This window comes from Schistocerca americana, chromosome 6 (genome assembly GCF_021461395.2).
Source record: "Schistocerca americana isolate TAMUIC-IGC-003095 chromosome 6, iqSchAmer2.1, whole genome shotgun sequence".
Classification (NCBI taxonomy): Eukaryota; Metazoa; Arthropoda; class Insecta; order Orthoptera; family Acrididae; genus Schistocerca; species Schistocerca americana.
Window position 1 is genome coordinate 289,352,080 of NC_060124.1, and position 5,000 is coordinate 289,357,079.

The window sequence follows — 5,000 nt, forward strand, 5'->3', positions numbered from 1 at the left end:
ATTCCGATTACGGGGCCTCGGATGAGTCCCGTATCGTTATTTTTCGTCACTACCTCCCCGTGCCGGGAGTGGGTAATTTGCGCGCCTGCTGCCTTCCTTGGATGTGGTAGCCGTTTCTCAGGCTCCCTCTCCGGAATCGAACCCTGATTCCCCGTTACCCGTTACAACCATGGTAGGCGCAGAACCTACCATCGACAGTTGATAAGGCAGACATTTGAAAGATGCGTCGCCGGTACGAGGACCGTGCGATCAGCCCAAAGTTATTCAGAGTCACCAAGGCAAACGGACCGGACGAGCCGACCGATTGGTTTTGATCTAATAAAAGCGTCCCTTCCATCTCTGGTCGGGACTCTGTTTGCATGTATTAGCTCTAGAATTACCACAGTTATCCAAGTAACGTGGGTACGATTTAAGGAACCATAACTGATTTAATGAGCCATTCGCGGTTTCACCTTAATGCGGCTTGTACTGAGACATGCATGGCTTAATCTTTGAGACAAGCATATGACTACTGGCAGGATCAACCAGGGAGCTGCGTCAACTAGAGCTGAGCAGCCGGCCGCCCGGGAGTGTGTCCCGGGGGCCCGCGCGAACACGCAAGCGTCCGCTCAATTATTCTGCAAACAGGAGGAGGCTGAGCTCCCCTGCACAATACACCTCGAAACCCTCTCAGGTCCCGGCGGCGCGCAGCGCCGTCCTAAGTACTTGGTCGGGTTCGAGAGAGGCGCAATCGCCCGGAGTTTGGCGAGTAGACGCTTTAGGTGCGACCACCCGTGCTCCCAACTGAGCTTGCCGCTGCCGACAGAGGCCCGGGAGCGTGCTGTCGTGGCATTGCCGGCGGGAGACAACACGCGCCACCTACGGTGGCCGGCAGCTCCAACGCCAGCGCCACAGAAGGACAAAAGCCCCACTTGGGTGCCGAAGCGAACTCTCCCAGCACAGCGCACGCGCCAATACGTCCGCACAGCTGCGATACAAACCACCTGCGAGAACCGCAGAGGCGACCGAGCAGCAGACGGCGTCGCGGCGCCGAGCGCCGGGCGGCGGCGCATCCTCAGCGCACACAGTCCTCAATCGGACCAGCACACTGCAGATGTCCACCGCGCTTCGCACCGGGCCCGCGAGGACCTACTTTGGCCGCACGGCGCCGCGTGCAGGGTGCGCCGGCGCGCAGCTGCGCCGCCTGCCGCCTCCGTCGGCCGGCGCGCCTGCCACTGGCCGCCCCAACCAGCCGGCTGTAGCGCGTGCGCCGACGCACCGCGCGGCCAGCACGCCGGGAGGCCCCCCCTCACCGGCCGGGGACGGTCCCACCCAGCCACCGCCGCGTATCGCTTCACACCCACATGCCATTCACGTTCGTGGGCATGGTGGGTATCGCTGAAACAACCGGTTGGTAGCTCAACCGATCGTCGCCATCACTGATTCACCTCTAGCGAGAACAACCGCACCACAACGGTTTACCAGTTGTTCATTTGCGTAACGTCACCAGCAAACGTAGACGTCCATCGCCATTTGCAAATTCAACGATTGTTGCATGCCTGTGTCAGGTGTCACGACACACTATGTCTGCCCACATACACGCAACAACATGTGCACGCTTCGCGAACACGTGGAAGGTGGCCCCCGTACGTATGCGATGTCCATTGCGCGAACGACTGTCAACCGGCCTCTGTCGCATGTCGCAGATGTGGAACGCAGTGCACCATGCTATCACGGTGTGTGAGAAGAGACGACTACGTCTGACAACACGCGCCACTACATCAACAGACGGCTCATGCTGATCGCCATCCACGGCATACCATACTGCAATCCAGCTCTTATAGGGAGACGACACGTAGCTGAGTGCACAATATTTGGACCGTATGGTTCGCCGTTGTTGGCGCAGTCGTGGTACGGTCACACATGTACCACGATGTATCATTCAGTACATGAGGACCAATGTGCAGTACAGTGTGTCATTTGGACGTACAACATCAGCGGACAGTTGACACAAGCCGTACCACAACGTAGGCTGTGCTTCGCCATGCGAATGCCAATGAACAACTGCGAAGGGCATTGAGCATGTACGTCCTGCTGCCATCCGCATTACAGTGTATAGCTGCAAGGTGTTTAACATGAAGCGATACTCTGGGGACCGGGCAGTGCGAGTGGCAAACTATATTGCGGGGGTTGCAGTTATAGCAACACTACACTAATTTAACGCGTCGTATGACAATTACAGAGCGGGTTAAGGCCCAACGTGTGTTGGGTTAAGGCCCAACGTGTGTTGGGTTAAGGCCCAACGTGTGTTGGGTTAAGGCCCAACGTGTGTTGGGTTAAGGCCCAACGTGTGTTGGGTTAAGGCCCAACGTGTGTTGGGTTAAGGCCCAACGTGTGTTGGGTTAAGGCCCAACGTGTGTTGGGTTAAGGCCCAACGTGTGTTGGGTTAAGGCCCAACGTGTGTTGGGTTAAGGCCCAACGTGTGTTGGGTTAAGGCCCAACGTGTGTTGGGTTAAGGCCCAACGTGTGTTGGGTTAAGGCCCAACATAGGTTAGGTTAAGGCGCAACATAGGTTAGGTTAAGGCGCAACATAGGTTAGGTTAAGGCGCAACATGGGTTAGGTTAAGGCGCAACATGGGTTAGGTTAAGGTACAATATGGGTTAGGTTAAGGTACAATATGGGTTAGGTTAAGGTACAATATGGGTTAGGTTAAGGTACAATATGGGTTAGGTTAAGGTACAATATGGGTTAGGTTAAGGTACAATATGGGTTAGGTTAAGGTACAATATGGGTTAGGTTAAGGTACAATATGGGTTAGGTTAAGGTACAATATGGGTTAGGTTAAGGCGCAACATAGGTTAGGTTAAGGCGCAACATAGGTTAGGTTAAGGCGCAACATAGGTTAGGTTAAGGCGCAACACGGGTTAGGTTAAGGCGCAACACGGGTTAGGTTAAGGCGCAACACGGGTTAGGTTAAGGCGCAACACGGGTTAGGTTAAGGCGCAACACGGGTTAGGTTAAGGCGCAACACGGGTTAGGTTAAGGCGCAACACGGGTTAGGTTAAGGCGCAACACGGGTTAGGTTAAGGCGCAACACGGGTTAGGTTAAGGCGCAACACGGGTTAGGTTAAGGCGCAACACGGGTTAGGTTAAGGCGCAACACGGGTTAGGTTCAGGCGCAATACGGGTTAGGTTAAGGCGCAATACGGGTTAGGTTAAGGCGCAATACGGGTTAGGTTAAGGCGCAATACGGGTTAGGTTAAGGCACAATACGGGTTAGGTTAAGGCACAATACGGGTTAGGTTAAGGCACAATACGGGTTAGGTTAAGGCACAATACGGGTTAGGTTAAGGCACAATACGGGTTAGGTTAAGGCACAATACGGGTTAGGTTAAGGCACAATACGGGTTAGGTTAAGGCACAGTACGGGTTAGGTTAAGGCACAATACGGGTTAGGTTAAGGCACAATACGGGTTAGGTTAAGGCACAATACGGGTTAGGTTAAGGCACAATACGGGTTAGGTTAAGGCACAATACGGGTTAGGTTAAGGCACAATACGGGTTAGGTTAAGGCACAATACGGGTTAGGTTAAGGCACAATACGGGTTAGGTTAAGGCACAATACGGGTTAGGTTAAGGCACAATACGGGTTAGGTTAAGGCACAATACGGGTTAGGTTAAGGCACAATACGGGTTAGGTTAAGGCACAATACGGGTTAGGTTAAGGCACAATACGGGTTAGGTTAAGGTACACATTGTTGTAAGGAAAGGTGTTTTGGGGGGGGGGGGCCGGTTTGTTGATTGTGATTATCGTAAGTAAATGACTGCGGCATCATCTGATTTGCCATGTCAGGGTGCACCTTTGGCTCATGACAGGCGGCGCTCTGATTCCATGCTTGTGGCAGACCTGTGTCTTTCATTCCTGCCATTGTTTGTGTGCTGTGACAGGAGGCAGTATTGTGATGTTGGGTGTACCCCTGTGTAGGACATGTGTGGGTGTTGGTGGCTTAGCTGAGCAATGGTGGTTGTCGGAAGGGTGGGATATTCTGTTTTGTGAGTGGACCTCCCGGTCTGGTTATGATAGTGTGGATTGTCTAATGTGGCGGAGAGGATGCACTGGGTGTTGTTCCATGCTGGTGCTTACATATTGTCTCTGTGCCTGTTACAGGCAGAGAGTAGTGCGTGATAAGAGTGTCTGGCTGACGTGTGGTTGTGATTGTGAGCAGAGTCTTTCAGCATGTATACGGACAGTTGTATACATTATCTGTATTTTGATGGCTCTATCTATTACTAATCAGCGCCGTGTATACGTTTCATCCGGTTCCAGTCGAAACTGTTGTATCTCTGTACATTAGTGACACGGCGAGGCCGCCACGTAGTTACTCGTCTCGGCAGCTTCCACCGGTGTATGGCAAATGATTATAAGGAATCAGTCTAGTCGTCAATACCGATAGTGTGACGTCACATGTCTGGGGTGGGGGACGCTGCGCCCTTCCGGTGGGTCATGGCCTAGGAAGACTCTTCCCACGCAGGGGGGGCTTGGACTGTCATTGACTCTTCCGAGTAATATACTTGCCGTACGTTTTTGCGACTGCGAGTGCAACGCTCACCGGTACCGACATGGATGGAGCGCCTCCTAGCTGCCGCTGAGCATCTGCATTCGTACAGAGAGCAACGCGATCGCGTCTGTAGCTCGTACGTGGTACAGCTCGCAGCTCATGTATATGGACAGCGGGAATGTCGCATATTGGACATAACTCTTCATGAAACGCACGTTATAGGGGTGGATTGCACATTGCGAGTGCGAGCAAAGTCCGCCGTTCATCCGCTGGAGTTGCGAGTTGGGCGGTTGGGGTGGGGCACGAACGGGTGCAGGTGGAGTGATTGCCGGTCCACGACTTCGTGCGGCAGAGGCGCTGGCGTTGGGGTGCTGTTGTCGACAGAGGATGCAGGCTTTGTGGGTGGGGTCGAAAGAAGGGCACTGTGGGCCCATGGCTGTCTTAGTCGGCTTGGCGTCTCA

At 53.8% G+C, this 5,000-nt stretch overlaps 1 non-coding gene across 1 annotated transcript in view; it reads right to left on the reverse strand.

Moving 5' to 3' along the window:
* Nucleotides 1–531, reverse strand: part of LOC124621022 — a 1,909-nt gene extending 1,378 nt beyond the window's left edge. Inside the window, exon 1 of the ribosomal RNA XR_006980513.1 lies at nt 1–531. This exon is cut by the window's left edge and continues 1,378 nt beyond it. This is a non-coding gene — a ribosomal RNA (small subunit ribosomal RNA).
* Between the last annotated feature and the right edge of the window lie 4,469 nt (nt 532–5,000).